This window comes from Podarcis cretensis, assembly GCF_951804945.1.
Source record: "Podarcis cretensis genome assembly, chromosome: 3".
NCBI lineage: Eukaryota > Metazoa > Chordata > Lepidosauria > Squamata > Lacertidae > Podarcis > Podarcis cretensis.
Genome location: NC_137172.1, coordinates 90,004,625 through 90,024,451, shown reverse-complemented (window position 1 = coordinate 90,024,451; position 19,827 = coordinate 90,004,625).

Sequence of the window (19,827 nt, the reverse complement as noted above, 5' to 3'; positions counted from 1 at the left end):
GTGGATCTATGCAGATAAGCTTGACATTTCCAGAAGATTCCATCCTTAATGGCAGTGTATTCTGATGAAGTAAAATAAATAAATTGAATCATGTCTGATAACGATAGTAAGTCAAACCTAAAGTTCTCTTAACAAAAACAGAGAAAAAGATAATGCATTCTCTTCTAAACAGTACGCTTCCTAACTTTCTAGAAAAAACTGTTCCCATGCAGGTACCAAAACAACGATAAGATTTTTCAATTGTACATAGCTGCTCCCATTGTGTCATTTTGGCCAGCTGTTCAGAAGAACTCAGCACAATGGATTAGTGCAAGCTGTGCTTCTGAAGTTCCCTCAAAAGGGATATTTTCAAAGGCACATATGGTAGTAGAGTACATCATAGCAATCTGTGTCTTTGACAATTCTCCCCACTCTCTTAATTGACTTTTCTTCAAGAGTTCCACTCACCATTTCTCTAAATAGCACGATAGACTACGAAGATCTCTACAGTGGCGATGTCACACACTTCATATCCCTGACCTCATCTTGAAATACGGAAAAGGAACTAGCTATGGGAAGATGGCAAAAAATAAATATTGCGTGCTGACTTTTCAGTCAGGCAAATAAATGTTGCTGTATTCACCACAGATAATAGGAGGTCCCAAACAAGGAAATTAAGCTAGCATAAGAAAAAGCAATGCCTTGCCTTTTGTTTTTAAATCTCAAGTTGTAGATTGGGTAAAGTGATGCTCTTCAAGAGCCCACCATGGTATTGAATTTTGATGACCTACTTTGATGATGCAATTATGAGTGAGGGATGAAATTGGCTGAGGACATTAAGCTGAGAGGCATTATCAGTACTGGTAAGGATATCAAAACAACATTGGGGGAAAACTGATAGTTCAATGGAAAGGGTTACATTTGCTCAGTTATAGATCAAGGACTAATTAGGTAAGAAAGAAAAAAAAGATACTTGACCTTCCTGATCAAGTACTCATTGACTATGTTCCACCCATGTGATGTAGGACTGAAAAAAAAGCAAATGTGATTCTTTAATGGCTGTGCCATTTGCAGTATCATAATGACAGCATCTACTGTGCTGTATCTTCACAGCAATAAATACATTCAACTCTGGAGTGTCAATGACCTACTTCAGATGCAAAATCTGAACCACACAACACCTGTCCTAAAAGAATTACATTTGCTCCCAGTACATTTCTGAGCACAATTCAAAGTGTTGGTGTTGCCCTTTAAAGCCCTTAACAATTCAAAGTGCACAATTCAAAGTGTTGGTGTTGCCCTTTAAAACCCTGTATTCCTGAAGGAGCTTCTTCAAGAAGTTATGTTTATAAAATTGGAGTTTCAATGTGTGTAGGGAGCTCCATCAGAAAGCACTCACCAAAAAAGGGATGGGGGAAGATAAGTCATGCTTAAGAGCAATTGCCAAGCTGAACGCAGGGGTGGGGACCTGACCATGGACCATTATGGTTTGGGCTAATGGGATCTGGAGTTCAGAACATTCACAACATACCAGGTTATTCTGACAACACAAAGTCTGCATTGATGAGCATAACCACCAGAAAAGCGAGTCCTTGCCTTTTCCAGCAAATTTACGTTTAACAAATAATTATTATGATTTATAATTGCTGCAATAATTGGACTAATACAGAAAGTCAATGTTCAAGGTGTATTTATAGCTATTAACAGCTTCTTCATCATGTACTAGGAAATTTTTATTAACCTTAAATATCTTTCACACTTTAATGTGAAATTCATGTTAAACACATCTTAAGATCAAGGTGACTTTAACAAGCCATATCCAAGTGATGCATTAATATACACACGGACATCAATGCCTTGAGTGATAGACTTTGAAGCTAATCTGGTATTCTGTTTGCACAGGCAGTTTCTCAATAGGTCTGACATTGATCATCTGTCCATTTGATTTGTTAAGCTTATAATAGTGATTTTATACAAAATGACTGAAGGCTCACAATGTAATATACAATGTCATTACGTGTTTTACTTTTTTTTGGTCATAAGTGCCCCCCCTCCCCAAACCTATTGAATGTTTAGGATTGATAAAGCCAAAGAGAGAGAGACTCTTCAGTTGTTGTACTTGTTTTGCATTCTCTGGAGCCAAAGCCAAACTGGACACTACCACCATCTGAGGCCTAACACAGCTAATCTGAATGGAAAAAGAAGATTGAACCATGAGCAGTAAATCTGTGACAGGCAGCAACCCCTATATATCATGGCAGAAATGAAATCATCATGTCTTTGCCTCTTGAAGTCACAATGAGTGTATGATGGCATATATACCATGTAATAAATTTCTTCCGACTGGCAATTGTTATGTTAGAAAACAGTGTTTCCAGAATCTACAAATCAAGGTTCATGGCTGGAAAGAAGTAGCAAACTTCCTTCTTAGCTCCTGTGGCAGACTTCACTCAGTGATGGCATTGAATATTTTACAAATAGGATATACATTAATCAGTCTAAGGTTAAGTATGCACAAAGATGAACTGTCAGCTGGCTTCTTGAGCACCAGAACCACCTTCCAGACTCAATTCTACCCAGGTCTTGATTTTGGTAAAGTAATATGGCGCCCTGGATGAGGACAAAATTTGGTGCCTTCACCCCCTTGCTTTTCATTCTACACATGCTCTCAAGTGCACTGCATCATAGTTTTGTGTCCCTTTGGCTCAGCAACCCTAAATCTGGCACTGTCCTGTCTCTCTTCCTTTGGTACCAGACAGGTCTACATGTATCTGCAAAGGGCGTTGTTTTCAACTTCTGCTGCACCAACATCCATCCAAACAGTCCAGGTGCCAATAGAGATGAGTCCTGCAATTCACTGCTAATGAGGACGCATCCACATATAGATTGTGTTTTGTTCCTAGTAAAGAAAGTGGAACAGATAGTGCTTTTAATTTAAAATGGTAAATTATCTTATTGAATGTTAACACTGTTGAGTTTAAGTTAACACAACGATAAACAGTGATGGGATAAATTTCAACTCAAAGAGATGGAAATACAAACTTATCCAGCTTGAATTGTTTTACTGTCACTGGGTATGAGCTCAGACCCTTTGAGGTCTGGACTTGTGCTTCATTTTATCTGCATTGGGTTTGCTGTTCACCACCACCACCACCACTGCCTATTCATTAGCCCTTCTGACATTTCTTCTCCACCTTCATGAATTCTCTTCCAAAATCACCTGGAAGCAATGTTGCATGAAAGTCTCTTTCCCTCTCTCTTTCTCTCCTCCTTCCATTCCAGGAGTTCCAGGCCCCATCAGAAACATTGTACTTGGAAGCTCTTTGTGCTTGGGACACTGCTGCTGCACTTTTCTTCCAGGTACCCAGGCAGAATGAGAGAGGGATGGGGAAAGCGTGTTCTCCATAACAGAGAGCACGTGTTGCGGTGGGGGCCTGCAGCCACCCCACTGTTGTTTGGTTAAAGGCCATGAGCTGTGATTGGGCAAAAGTGCTGGGGAGTTTGTTATGTTACAAATTGGTGGGAGGGGTCAGAGGGTAAAATACAGGGCACGCAGCTTGGGCTGCATGCACCGGATCACCCGCCCACCCTCCCTGAAAAGGGGGGGGGGTTCATTGCTCTCTGACTTTGCTATGCCTGTCATGGGGTCGTCTGCTTTTGAGGCAGGGGCCTGGTAGAAATTTTGTCCATTTGGCTGATTGGCTGTTGCCGTTTGGTTTTTTGCCTACTGCGTAGCAAATCGTCATGACTTGTAAGGTTGGTGGTTAGGCATTGGTTAAAATTGGTTGGTGGAGCCTACCCCTCCAATGGTGGTGCTGCATAGGGAATTCCGTTAAAGGAATCCAAGGGCTTGCCATCCTTTCGTCCTAGTCCCTGGCATCGGACATGGGCCGTGCAAGCCCCTGGGGGCATGCGGGTGAGAAATGAGGGACTGATGCCCAGCTTCTTTTCTCCCCAATATTGCTTTCCCTGACTGGCTTCCACTGGAATACGGAAGTCAGTTCTGTCCCTGGGGCAAGGACAGATAGTCGTAACCAATGCCTAAGCAACCACTCACGTGTGTGTATTTAAATAAAGTTGTGTCCAAATTCATGCCAAAAACCTTAAACAAAAATTGATGTGTGTGGTGTGAGTTATTGGGGTGGCTTGGGGACCTTGATGCGCAAATGGAAAGAGAGAGACCTAACTGCTGTATATACTGTCTGGTTTATGAGGATGGGGTTTATGGAGATCACTTACTTTTCTTTCTTTAAACAAAATAAAAAAATTCCTTCCAGTAGCACCTAAAAGAATTTTTTTTATAGGAATTTTTTTAATTTTTTTAATTTTTTTAATTTTTTTAATTTTTTTAATTTTTTTTTAATTTTTTTTATTTTTTAAATTTTTTTAATTTGTTTTGACTATGGCAGACCAACACGGCTACCTATCTGTAACTTTTCTTTCTTTCTTTTTTTTGGTGAGCACTCAAAAAAGACTTGGAGTTTTTGAATTACATATAAGGGGGGGGGAATGCAAGAGCAAGGATAGAGGGATAAAAGTCAAAACAAAGCTGAAAATCATTTACAGTAGGTAAAGGTGTATAAAGGTGAGCAAGTGGCATTATTTTGGAGATGTAATGCAGTGTAGCACACACGTATTAGACTTAGGCACAAGGATTCAAATTCCTGCTCCATAAGGCAAGTTAAATCTTTTATTCACCATCAACAGAGTACACAGAGATGTTCCCAGGGTAAAATAGGTAGGAGAGAAATGTATGTTGTCCTGAGTTTCTTGAAAGAAGAAAACCTCTTGGGTGGGGTGAAAATCTAATACATGAACAAGCAAAGCAGTGACTCTTTTCAATAGTATCACAACATTTTTTTTTTGGGGGGGGGGCTTCTTTTAAACTATGGGAAACTATAAGACACAATTTATAACTTTGCCATGTTACCATTTCACCAGAAGTCGACAGCAGATGATGACTCGTAGAATTCCCCACAGCAACAGTTATGATAATTCACACTGATTACTTTAGAATGGGGTCTTAACCTATAATTAAATGGACATACTGACTGTATCGAGATCCTTGAGAACTTCATCCTAATTAACAATAGCAACAAACAAATCACTCAAAAATATAATTAGAAATTATGAGTAATTACTGGTTGCACTGTTAATTGAATGCAAGGAAGATACTCAGCATATATAATATCTGCTGAGAAATGGCTGTGTACAACTGAAATCTCTAAAGCTATCGTCACGAGGGAACGTACAAAAGAAAAAAAGTTATGGAGACTGCAACCTGATTAATGTGTTTCGCTAAAGTTTCAAGCATCACCAGCTCTCCTTTTGAAACTAAGTTTCCTACTAAAATATATGAGAAACGTATGTGGTGAATAACAATGGTGTCCATGATACTTCTTAAGAAAGCAGTATGAAATAAAAGAATAGGAGGGTGTGTGGCTGCATTTTCTACCATGCCTGGAAGTCAGAAAATAAATTACAGTAGTTCTAGCTATTCATTTCAGTTTAAGCACATATGAACTTTGTTTTCATTTATGGAAAACAGGTAAACATGGTCTCTTAAATTATGTCCCTTCACTTTTTTTCTATTTTAAGAAAGCAAGTGAAGTTTGAATTCTATTTTAGCTGGTATTTATTTATAAGATTGTTTTAGAAAAGAACTTGCTTTCCTAAATATATAGGGTGAACTTACATGATTTCAATATAAAGTCCAGCACACAATATTGTCATTAACTGAAATAAAAAGAACTGCTATGGAAAATTAGCTTTGTATTTTTCTGTTCCTTTTACAAAAGTCAGCTGCTTTTATTAATACAAACTGGACAATGATTATTATTATTACTCTGAATATTCAGTTAAAACATGGTTTGTGAGACGGTGTTTAGTATTATTTGTTGGCTATAGCGGCAATAGTTTGTGGAAACCAGTCCTGATAGCATTACTGTCAAATCTAAGATATAGTTAAAAGCAAACCTGTAACAGCCCAAATTCTATCACCTGTTACTCTTTGCCAGTAAATAAACACAAGAACAGGTGCAGGCTAGCATAAGGCCGAGACTTTATCCATCTAATCTAGGGATGAATACGACAGGCCACCATCTGGTCCTCGTGTTCACCATAAGTAAAATACAGCCATATAATTTAATCATTTCAAACTTCAGTTGCAACTTACCATTTTATTTCCTAGGCAGAGCATGTTGTCTTGTCTTCCCAGGGATGGTGACAAATTAACTGTTCTCATTCTGAATTTCAGATGCAGCCAGTTTACGCAGGGAGAGAGAGCGCCTCACTGGTCACTAAGGAAACCTGACACCAAGGGTTTAGTGACACTATCAGGTGGCCGTGCCCTGACTGAGGAGGCTGGCAAGCATATAAGAGGATGGAGAAAGAGCGTGCAGGTGAGGAAGGCAAACAAATAGTGTTTTCCAATGAGTGTACCCAAGCCCTTTTGGGAAACAGAATAGGTGCAGGTTCCATACTGTCCCCATTCTTACTGGGAATATAGTCATATTTAACATACATTTATATCAGCATAACCTAGGTGATAGAAATGTGATCGCTCTGTGCGCCAAGAAGCTAATCCTTCTTGAGCTATCCCTGTTATAGAACACTTATCAGTGTTCTGTGCGGTAATTTTATTCACAGTATTCTCTCCTAAACTTCCATTCCATTCTTCAATAACACCGGTAACACAGGTAACTGGACAATAAACAGAATTATGGAAATAAAATCTGTGGAGGAAACAAGCCCCAGTTTGAAACATTCTAGTTCCAACCCTGTGAATTGAACACTTTGAACAAATCAGCCATTTTTTAAAGGATTTTCATGGCATTTTTAACATTGGCACATGAAAGCACCCTCATTTTAGTTCTATATTTGTGTCAGTTATCTCACTTGTTTCTTGATGTGGCTTGGGGTTTTGTGTGGTGGGGAGGGCTGAATTTCCAAGCAGCTCTTAGGCATGGCTTGTGCTGAAAACTACAAGTCCTAGAAGGTGATATGATGAACAATGGCACCAGATATTACATGTAGGAACCAACATTGTTAGAGAACGGGAAAATCCTCTGAGACAAATAAGCTGCTCCTGCTGGAATGCTGCCTGAGTAAGCTTTCAGTTGCCAAACTGATCCTGAATGGAGCTGAAGAAATTCTACTCATTATTAGCACTTGTTTCATACCATGCGGCAAAAATCCACTTTGTAGAATCTTTTTCTTTCAGAAGTGGTGTGTGCGTGAGTGTAAGAATTTGTCAGGCAATGACATTCAAGCTTTCCATTGAACTCATTTGTCAGTGAAATATGTCTAAAAATACAGTGCAATAACTTATGCATTCCTTCTATGAATGATGTGTTGTTGTTTTTAACCTTTCAGTCACTTTCACATTCATTGTAGTACTGTTAATAATAAAAAGGTGTTGCCATACCTCACTGTGTTGCACATGTTGAATAACATCCTGCTCAACAGGACTGCCAGGGAAATTAATGAGATTACTGCTAAGCATGAGTAACAGATAAGATCTCAGTCCATTTCCTAATGAAGAATTGTCTGGCAACTCACCATTTATTTATATAAATGGTTTGTCACTTCTGACCTTTATCAGGATTTTCTGCATCAGAAGAGCATAATTTTTCATTAATATACCACCCCCCACTCCTCAGCACAAACATTGACATTCACAAAAGGATGAAATAAATCCATGTGTTGGATTCAGGCTATGGTAAAACTCGCAGGTCCCATTGATATTTACTTGAGTCCGATCAATTTTAATGGGATCTGTGGAACTAAGAGAGCAATCCAAACTCAAGATCCACCAGGACATGTGAGTTTGGATCACTCTGCTGAATCTCAGCACTGCCAGGCTACACAAGCGTTAAGCCCCAAATCCCTACTTAGTCGGTCATACACTGACATAACTCCCTCATCTCGGCTCAGCCAGAACCTAGTGGCTGAGCCAAGACCAGTGGATCTTATGCTGTTGGACGCCTTCCCAATAGGGCATTCCAATGGAGTGATGAGGATAGGACTGGGCATGGGGGACTTATGCTAGATCCTCACTCAAATCAGCTCAGTCATGGCACCAAGGAGAAACTTTCATAAGCAAAAATAGTGGTGTATACCAGACTGTTTTAACATCCTTATGCTCATAACAACCTTGAGAAGCAGTTCTAGTTGAGATATGATTTATTCCAGCATATTTATTATGCATTGGTAGAAGTGTTGGAATATGAGATTAACTGATTAATCTACTGGTTAAATGTGAGTATTTTAAATATTTTGGAAAGATCATTCACTTTTATAGCAGCAGTCTGCATTTCTGCTTTCCCTGTTTCTGTGTAACATGCAGTGTAATTTTAGGATAGCATAAATACTTAGGCACTCAAGTAGCAAAGCAGTTAGTTCGATTGATAAGGATGGAAGTTACTGGTTACTACTAGCCAAATCTTGTAGAGGCAGGGAGTGCCACTTACCTTCTTAAAAAAATTCAGAGAGCGAGCACGTTGTGTTCTGGTTTTAGCATGGGGTATACACTAAAGAGCCTAGATAGCTCAGCTGGGTAGACCATGGTGCTGATAACGCCAAGGTTGCAGGTTTGATTCCCATATGGGACAGCTGTGTATTCCTGCATTGTAGGGGGTTAGACTATATTAGCCTCAGGGTCCCTTCCAACTCTACAATTCCAAGTCCAACATTCTGTTTTCATAGTGGTCAACCAGATCCCTTTGGTAAGCCCACAAGCAAGACATGAATGTCAGTAACAGAGAAAGGTTTTATTTTTGAGACTTGCTCAATGCCTTTGGTTAAAAAATAAATTTCATAAAATCATAGATCTGTAGAGTTGGAAGAGACTATGGAAGAGACTGCATCTAGTCTAACTCCCTGCAATGCAGGAATCTTTTGGGTCAACTTGTTGCTCGAACCCACGACCCTGAGATTAAGAGTCTTATGCTCTACCAACAGAGCTATCTGGGAAGGCCTTATGGAATTATTTTTCATAACACTGTGGTCCATATGTTTGTCTAGTGTACATCCTATATCTGACACTACAGCCTCCTTTTCTTTATTCTGCCAGCTTTCATTTAAACTTCAAAGACAGTAAAGTATCGTAATAAAGTGTCACAAACTCAAGACACATTACATCTATAAAAACCAGAAGATCAGTTTCATGCACCATTACAAATGGCTACAGATTTTAATTTCAGTCTTTGGAGAGAGAGGGGGGGGGGGAGAGAGAGAGAGAGAGAGAAGTACATGTTCCTTTAAGAATATTTGTTTCAGAAAATGTTATGAGAACAGAGTAGGCTCTCTACTATCAAACTCCAGGGTCTTGTTATAAAGTTATATTCAATTGCCCTGATTGAATATTAATAACAAAGTAATATAGAACTTTCAGATGTGCTTTGTCATTTAACTTGCAGTATAATCTGAATTTGTTTTGGTTTTGTTAAGTACTAGCACTTCATTTACTTAAATTGATGCTATAAACATGTACTCCCCTTGTGACTTTGCCAACACTTTCCCCTATAGCTTCTGGCTTGGCTCTATTAAGTCATCTGGAACTACTTGTTTTTTTCCATCTTACCATGTTCATTTCAGTATGGCACACCTAGCTTCTGTGGTGCCATTATGTAGAATGGATTATGCAGTCTGAATGAGAGTAGGGGAGGCTGTGTTGCTAGACAGTTATGCAATAATACATATAGCAGCTTAGAGTTCCATTTCACCCTCATGAAAAGAAGTGTTGCAGACAAGGGCAATATCAATTATGGGCTGATTTTGGGTGATAGATTTGTGTGTGCATGTGTGTGTGTTCTGCAGAGAGCATGTTTTTTGTGTATTTATGTTTTAATGAATTATATTATTTGTTTTAAGAAGATGCTAGTTTCATACTTAGTCACATATTTTATTTAGAAATCACACGCCTAGCTCAGATTGCAGGCCTGTTCCACTCTGATATGCTTTTAAATAAGTGTGCTTTAGAGAACATATTTCATTTTGTCCATAGTTTCCTTCTAAAATATATGCATTTCATTTTGTAACAAATGTGTTTTGTTATGCAGTGTATATAATTTCTGTGCATGTATCTGTTTCACAACATGAATTATGTTCCTAATGGCATCTCAACTTCTTCCTTCTTTAAAATTAAATCAAGTGTGATCTGTTTATCTGTGCCTGCTTTCTCATATATAACAATGATGGCAGGGAAATGCATTTTTATCATGTCTTTCTGAAACATTATCTTTATAACCAAAGTTCATGCTGGTAAAGCGGAAAGATTGAATATAATGACCTACCCCACCCCATCTCCAAAAGTGAACTAATAGGCACAATTCTTGATCTCAGCATTCCCATGTCTTTGATAAGCAACACCTCTGATGTTCTTTAGCACCTACAACAGACTGCGTGCTACACTAACCCATTTGTAGCACAAAAATGTAGTTTCTCTCAAAAGAGAATTGATCAAGCTCATCCTTCAAGAGGGTGCTTTAAATCTAGATGAAAATAGTGAAAACAACATATTAGAGAAAACCGTGAAAACTGCTTTGCCAAAAATGTGTCTATTAGGCAAAATTAGGGGGAAATCACACTAAACTACTGATGATTTTTTATGAGGACTTAACTGATTGCCTTTCTGGAATGTGTGAAGCAATCTCTATTGACTATATTAAGCTTATCTATCAATGCAGATCAATTTGCGGAAAACCCATACAAAGCAATATGGGGTCCTTCTATAGTACACCAAAAGCAGTGTATCCACTGGTTTCCCAGTGGCCAACCTGTTGTCTCTCAGAAGTCCAACAGCAGAGCATAAAGGCATTTTACTGCTTCTGTTCCTGATCTGTGTATCTAGTACCTGTAATGGATTCCTGCTATTCCTTCCCAACAGCCAGATTAGGGGACCAAACTGTGCCCACTGTCACCAAACACCTTTAGCACACTGTCCTCACAGACTTCTGGGGATTCCAAAGAAATAGCCACAAAGGGGAAGCAGGCATAGCCACCAATTTTACCTCTCTCTTCCCCAAGACTAGCAATGCTAATTTGCAATAAATTATTTTGAATATGTTGCATATCAGCCACTATTAAGAAAACCAGTTTGTGTGCAGTTGTGATTCATTAGTTAATGTTTGCACAGTACTTTGGCAGCGAAAAACACTGTCTAAATGTTAAATATGAATGTCGTATAGAACAGTCCGCACAGAAATAAGGAGTACTTAACAATGTGACCTGTGGTCACATCTTCCTGACTGAGATTAATAGGACACAGTGTAATAATGTTAAATCCCTGCACAGAGGAATTTAATAATGGATGATTCACAAAATTATTTCCTGCTCACATTTTCAAACACTTAATAAAAAAATGCATTCATTAAAAATAATAATCACAAAGGATCACAGATTAATCCTTGTCTTGCTTTTTAAAAGTATGTAAGATTTATCTCAAAATGTAGTCCGATAGCTACCAAGATAATGGGCCAGTTCATATGCTCTGAAATGTTCCATGAAGAGCAGAACTACATGGGGGAAGTAATAGATGAGCTGGTAGGAAGCCACTTTGACAGATGCAATCATTGCAGCAAAGTTTTCATCTGCCTGGGTAGTGAGGAATGATTTCTGGGTGGTCATACTGGCTCACATGTTATTTCTTGCATGTGGCTCTGCCTGATGGATTTTAGTGATGGTCCTATAATGTTCATAATGAAGTGTGCTTTCACTTCCTATAAGGGTCATTGTGTTCACATCCTGAACCAACTGCCTCTATTAAGCCAAGAGAGACAAACACAAGAACAGGAGGAAGAGACAAAAGTGACCTATTACGGTTGTAGTTTATATCCTATTTATCTTTGAAGCATCCCTGCTGACTTTAATAGGATCCTTTTGGAGTTAGTGTGTCATGGCTCAGATTCCTATATTAAATCCTAATATACACTGCACTAGTAAATAAATTTCTAGTATGCCGATGTTGACTGTACCATGAAACTACCTGAAGCAGCTTATACTATGAAAGTTGAGTTTGCCAGATTGATTTTTACCTTTCTTTTTAATCTCCACCCCATGGTTGGGGGGGGGGGGAGGGAGGCATTTTTACTAAACCGCCATAACAAAAGTTATTGAATGTTTCAGTGAATGTCTATGGAGATTTGTCAAACAACAACAACACACCACAGGACGGGTTTCAAAATATGACCCAAAAAACCCTCACAAACTGGCAAGATGGCTTAATTTTCTGGATAATTCAGATCTAATTGACAGCTTAACCAGCTCTGTGGACCAAACAGATGTGCAAATTATCCATGTATCATGTCCTTGTCTACAAGGGGCTCAGAGGAAAATTATATACAGAAAAAAAAGTTGTCAAACACACACATTTGAAATTTGGATCATCTGAAAAGCCTGCCATACTCTTACCAGGAATCCTTTTGGTACATTGCAGGGCTGGTGCAAAGACTGATTAACATAGTATAATAGTGCATAGTTCCAATCTGTGCATTAGTCACAGGGACTGTGAATTAGGGTCAGTTCTTTTAAAAATACAGACTGAACTAAGCTCTCATCCATCCCTATTGGAAACACTGAATCAACGTTGTGTACGTGTTAGTTGATAAATGTGAAACTGGAATTCAGTGAGACTGTTCAAGATAACTTAGTGAAAAGGGACTTTCCAGAAAATGTGAAAATTTCATAACTTTTGCTTACTCTACAGTAACATTTTTGAGATGAGGGAACCAGAACAGTCTTCTAAATGGCATTGCACCAAAGATTTGTATAATGACATTATATTGTGAGAAGATTGTGAGTAGCATCAGAAAACATCAGGATGGAACACATACAACTGGTCCATCAAAAGTATTGTGACTTTCATACAAGAGGGAAGAACTTCAGGACTAATAGTTGAATTTTTAGATCCTAATAATAATAATAATAATAATAATAATAATTTAATGCCTTACCTTATGGACCTTGGATGGGCATGTTTTTCAACTTTTTCAGAGTGCTATATAATAATGTTGATTTGGGTAACTGGGTTTTTTGAAAAATCATAATACCAGGTTTTAGGGATTAGCAGTTTTCCTAGAAAAACTGAGAGCCAGTGTGGTGTAGAAAAACTGAGAGCCAGTGTGGTGTAGTGGTTAAGAGCGGTAGTCTCGTAATCTGGGGAACCGGGTTCACGTCTCCACTCCTCCACATGCAGCTGCTGGGTGACCTTGGGCCAGTCACACTTCTTTGAAGTCTCTCAGCCCCACTCACCTCACAGAGTGTTTGTTGTGGGGGAGGAAGGGAAACGAGAATGTTAGCCGCTTTGAGACTCCTTAAAGGGAGTGAAAGGCGGGATATCAAAAATCCAAAACTAGAAAAGCTATGGTTAGATGTTGACCAGAAAATCTAATCTTAAAAGAGCCAGTTTCCCCCCAAAAATTGTAAACATGCATTACTTGGAAAGATTAGAACTCCTGGCTAGTGTGGTATAATGGGGAGATCACAGGAATATAGCAAAAATGGGGGACCTGTGGACCTCCAGGTGTTGTTGGATTAAAACTTCCAAGATCCCTGATAGTTGACCCTGCTAGCTGTGGTGGATTAACTTTCATCAGAGGCAGCTTGCAGGTCCAAAAATCAGGGATCATGGAAGTTGTAGTTCACCAACACCTGAAGGGCACCATGTTGACTACCCCTGTGGTAAAACCATTATTTTAAGTCGTCAATACATGTTAGCTGAACAGAATGGGTTAATAATTTTCCTTGGTACTTTACCTGAAAATACTATGATTCCTTAATATCTTAGTTTCCAACTGACTTGGAAAGATATTCAGAATACATTTCAAATTCAGAGAGGACAGTTTTGAAATGGTTATGATATGATCAAATCAAAGCAACTTTTCGCAGTAATGCTTAAAGGTGAAAATGAGGGCTTTGATACAGTTCTTTTTCTAACAAGGCTATTTCCCTGTCAAATTAGAACTTGATCACCAGTATCTTTGACATTAAAGAGATTTATAGGCTACTAGTGATGTTCCTGAGCAATTTCCTCTCCTCCCCTGCCAACCCCCCCCCAAGCCTTTTGAAAAATACAAAAATGTTCAAGCATTCAACAGAAAGAAAAGCAACAACACTAAGGGAAGCTTATAAGTGGCAGGCAAGATAATTCATCTGGCTAGGATATTTTGTTCCAGGAACAGTTACTACTACTTCATGATGATTAATGGATTACGTTAGGAAGAATGGAATAAGTAGACGTGTAGCCACCTTTACTGAGCATACTTAATGGAAGTGAACAAGGGATCATCGCATCAAGTCTATATGCTCACATCTTCTAATTGCTCCCCATACACCACACAGAGACCGCTAGTGCAGCATCCAGACTTGGACATTGTTCAGGTGCAGGGATGGATTTAAGTAGCTGTAATAAGTAGCTGCAGGTGGCGCTGTGGGTTAAAGCCTCAGCGCCTAGGGCTTGCCGATCGAAAGGTCGGCGGTTCGAATCCCTGCGGCGGGGTGCGCTCCCGCTGCTCGGTCCCAGCGCCTGCCAACCTAGCAGTTCAAAAGCACCTCCGGGTGCAAGTAGATAAATAGGGACCGCTTACCAGCGGGAAGGTAAACGGCGTTTCCGTGTGCGGCTTTGGTCTGCCAGAGCAGCGATGTCACGCTGGCCACGTGGCCCGGAAGTGTCTCCGGACAGCGCTGGCCCCTGGCCTCTTAAGTGAGATGGGCGCACAACCCCAGAGTCTGTCAAGACTTGCCCGTACGGGCAGGGGTACCTTTACCTTTACCTTTAATATTCCTGCAAGTCCTGGACTGAAGCAGTGGCGGAGGAACCCTCTCCGACACCCGGCGTGGGACGCCGAGGGGTGGGGTGAACCGCCCGGTGACACATGCGCAACATCCATACAGAGTGCGTACACCCTCAGCCGCTCTACAGCTGGAGGAAACAGGGGCCATCTTGTCACCATCCTCCAGAGTGGCACCCAGGGCGGACCACCCCCTCCGCCCCCCACTTTGTACACCCCTGGCCTGAAGTGGTATCAGTCCAATCAGCAGTTCCCCAGAGCAAAGGCTGTATGGTTTAACGGTAGGAAAAACTCACCATTTCCCATACCCATTGTCCTTGTCCGTCTGCTTCCTCCCACCCACCCACTTTGCTGTCAGCTGCAGAAAAATGTTTATGGTTAGTGTTAAATTAATAACTCTAGTAGCATAAAACCAAAAGACATTTGTAATTGACACATAGTCTGAGCTCAAAACCAAAGTGTTTGCCCTGTAACAATTTTATATTAAGTTTGCACTTGAAGACTGCTTAAGATCGAGGAATGAGGAATTGGTTGGTTCTGCATTCATTTGTGCCTATTGACAAGACTGGAGGAGGATACTGATGTTTCTAAAGCTAGGTTGTCAGGAATGGGTTTAAGTGAACATAGGGATTATTACGAAGGGAATAGAAAATGACTGCAACTCCAGTGAAAGAATAATAAACTTAAGTAAGAGTAAAGGATCCCTGGCTGGTTAGGTCCGGTCAAAGGCGACTATGAGGTGTGGCACTCATCTCACTTTCAGGCCAAGGGAGCTGGCGTTTGCCCACAGAAAGCTTTCTGGGTCATGTGGCCAGCATGACTAAACTGCTTCTGGCTCAACGGAACACTGTGTTGGAAACCAGAGCACATGGAAACATTGTTTACCTTTCCGCCACAGCGGTACCTATTTATCTACTAGCGCTGGTATGCTTTCGAACTGCTAGGTTGACAGAAGCTGAGACAGGGCATATGTGCTGGAATTGTAAAATAATTAAAAATTATTGGGAAATGATTTATAATGAAATGAAAACTAAATGTTTAAGTTAACTTTTGGTAAGAAACCAGAAGCTTTCTTATTAGGCATTTCAGGTGAAGACCTCCCAAAAGATCAGACAACTATGTATGCTACAACTGCAGCTAGAATTCTGCTAGCCCAAAGATGGAAAAGCGATGAAAGAACAATAGCAAGAAAAACTGACGGAGTATGCTGAAATGGAGAAGTTAACTGGAAGACTCAAAGATAAAGACAACAGAGACTTTTAAAAAGACTGGGAACCTTTTGTTATATTTGCAGAAACAATGTAAAGAAATGAATTCACTTGCAGGGTTTGACTAACCACTTACAATTAGCAAAATAAATAGTGAAAATAGAAAAATGAGGATAAAATAAGCAAGAGAAATGAATGTGTAAGAAACCAGGAAGGAAAGTTGGTGGGAGTCGTGGGGAGGGGGTAACTGAGAATTCATTTTGTGTTTATATTGTTAATTGTGATTTTGTTAAAAAAGATGTAAAATTTAATAAAAACCATTTACACGCACAAGAAAAGAAAGAAGCTGAGACAGGGCAATGGGAGCTCATGCCTGTCACATGGATTTGAACTGCCGGCCTTTCAATTGGCAAGCCCAAGAAGCTCAGTGGTTTAGACCACAGCACCACACACATCCATAAGTAAGAGTAAGGTACAATAGAAGCTGCATTGGCTTAATTACTATTTGTATGCTTAGACTAGGGATGATGAACCTGTGGCCCTCTGGATATTGTTGGACTTCCATCAGATTCAGCCATCATGGCCAGTGGTCAAGAATGATGTGAATTTTAGTCTAACAACATCTGGAGGGCCACAGGTTTCCTATCTCTGGCTTAGATCATTTTTGTAGTATTTTATTTGTATTTTATTTGATTTGTCCCCTGCATATTAACAGAACAGGTGAATTATTCACCCCAAGCATAGTTTTATAAAGTACGTTTTATTTCCCCGATAAAATGTGTATTTGAAAATAGTAACAGATAAATATCTTATAATAATGGGAAACAAAGTCAGCTGGCAGATCAAAGCAGTTCTTAAAAAATAATTATTGGCTTGTTTATTTTAGCAGCAGGACAAATTTATCATTTGGAGTGCTCCCCCCCAGTATACATACTTCAGATAAATGGTTCAAAATGAAATTAAATTTAGCTTCCACACATTTTAAAAAATTACCTCTTTGCTTCAATGGAAAAAAAGTTTGCATTTACTGAACGCCTTATTAATAGTGTTCTGATATACATCCAAAATAAAAAAGGATAATCTTGCCCTTCCCCTAAATTGAGACTGGTTTACAAGTCTCTTACCTGTATTGGTCTCTCTCTCACACACATACACTCACGTTTCATATTTCAGTGGCTGTGTCTGAGTTACAGGTTACAGGAAGAACATGGTTCCCTTGCTGCAACAGCTCCACTGGTTACTGGTCTGCTTCCAGGCTCAATTCAAAAAGCTGCTTATCACCTATAAAGCCCTATATGGCTTAGGTTCAGGCTATCTGACCATATGAACCTGGTCAGACTCTGATATCTTTGGGGGAAGGCCCTTTTCTCTGTCCTGCCACACTCATAGCCATGTTTGATGGGAATGCTGGACAGGGGCTTCTGGGTGGCAGTTCCCAGGTTTGGAAAAGCCCTTCTTAAGAAAATCTAGACTGGCTCTCTCCTTTCTGCCGACAGAGGAATATTGTTTTATTCTGGCAAGTTTTTGGGAGCTGGCTGCTTTTAAAGAAAGGGTTCTTAATAGTGTATGGTAGTGCCCCCACCCTGGCACCTGCATTTTTATATATTGCTTTATAGATATAGTTAAAAAGGAAATAACCTGCCATTTTATATGTTTTTCACCTGTGTGTTTTATTTGTATTTGTTTTAATTTCACACACACACACACACACACACACACACACAGCGCCCTGATTGGGGTCACACTGAATGTCAGTCTTGTGCAGCACCTAGCTTCCCTCAGAGACCAACCATATGATTCTCAAAAGCCCATAAATGGGGCTCAAATGCAACAGCTGAAATGGTTGTCACTGAAGGAGGCAGTTCTGGGAGTGGAGGAACCTAATGGCAGCCTAATAATAATAATAATAATAATAATAATAATAATAATAATTTATTAATGATACCCCACCCATCTGGCTGGACTTCCCCAGACACTCTGGGTGGCTTCCAACAAAATATTAAAATACAGTAATTCATCAAACATTAAAAGCTTCCCTAAACAGCGAAGAGGGGCAGTGGCGTGTTTGTGCAAGCCAATTTTGTGCCTCTAATCTTCTGCACCTGAGCTCAAGAAAATCCACAGCAGAATAAGTAAGACTTTCCTCTAAATATACTAAACAGGGCAGATGGCAGAGCCCTTCACCTGGGCACCTGGCAGATCATCTTATTTTCTTTGAGGTTGGGGCAATAGAAGAATGCTGAGCAAACTCACAGCAAATGTTTGAGTGTTTTAGCAGTCATAGGGACATTATGCTGTGTAGTCTCCAAGCCTTTTGTGGAAGACTTTTCCAAACAGAACATAAACAAAAATATGCCCTTGATGTGTTATCTGAACAGCACACAAAATGACAAGTCAACCAAATATACATTTGGTTGACTTGTATGTTTGCCATTTTCAAAACAATCACATGTACTATGAAAACTGGGAGCTTCTTTTGGGGGGGGGGTAGGGATGCTACACTAAGCAGTACTTACCATTTCCCCCTGTTAAAGCCAGCAAATGTAGGCTGTTAATGACAGCAGAACTCCACAAAGGGCTTTATTTCATCATAATTGCTAGTTATTTTGCTACATGCAGAAGGATGGAAATGCCCTTTACAATTCCGGTTGAAGGCTTTGAAGTCACAATTATGTCTACAAATTGTAATCATGTGAAGAAGCCTACATTCGGATAGGGAAGGCATGAGAAAAAACAAAGATTGATGGTTACAGGATTCTCTGAAAATAAAACATATTGCTAAGCATTAGGGACTGGCCAAGCAGCTAACCCCATCCCATTTAGGGCTCCCTGGCATTAGGTCTGTTCTATGCCATTCCATCCAGCTGCATGCCACTGTACACAATTTGCATGCATTTTCCATATGTATTTCAAAATGCTGATGTTCAGAGTTTGTAACATCACAGAGAAATCCTAAACCTCACAGCTAGATTTGCTGCTAGATGTGTCATCAGCAGAAATAGGACTTGAAACACCCACAAGACATTCAAGACATTGAAGGGCAGCCCTGGGTCTACCAGATCTAAGGTTGCATCATTCCAGTCTCCTGGATGAATTGGGCCATCATGCTGGAGTTGAAGGAGGTACTTTCTCTCTTATTAGTGCCACTTAGAGGGAAAATAGTCAGAAAAAAAAGAAAACAATGACTGGGGAGGGAAAATAAAAGGTTGTCTCCCAACTGCTTGTCAGAACTTGCGTTCGGCCAAGCTGTTCCCCTGGTTGAGCCCTCCGACGTTAATTAATGACCTGAGCCTTTGATGAGGCTCCAGACACGTTCCCTCATTACGCAGAGTATCCAAGCAGCAGCAAAGGACGAGAAAAATGAGCTACATGGCTAAGAGTTTTATTTCTATTTTTTTTCAATAGATTTTTATTAAGATTTTAAAGGTTACAAAAAGAAAAAATAAAGAACATATTTAAACAGAAAAAAACAAAGGGGGGAAAACAGAAAAAAGAAGCAGATAATTTAAAAAAATCAATCCTTTACATAACTTTCTTTCCTTTGCTTATTTCCTTGACCTCCTCACGCCTCCCTTTTTTGTATTCTAATTCAATTAGATATTTCAGCAGATCCTTTCCATCTTTATTTCTATCCTAATGATTTATCTTAATATACTATAATTTAACGTTCTGTTCTTTCACCAATTAACAATCCATTTTTACTTAATCCTTTATATCATTTCTGCTAAAACCACATTACTTCATTCCAACATCCTTCTAACATTCCTTAATTTTACAATGTTTCTGTAGATAAACTTTAAATTTCTTCCAATCTTCTTCCACCGACTCTTCTCCTTGGTCTCGGATTCTGC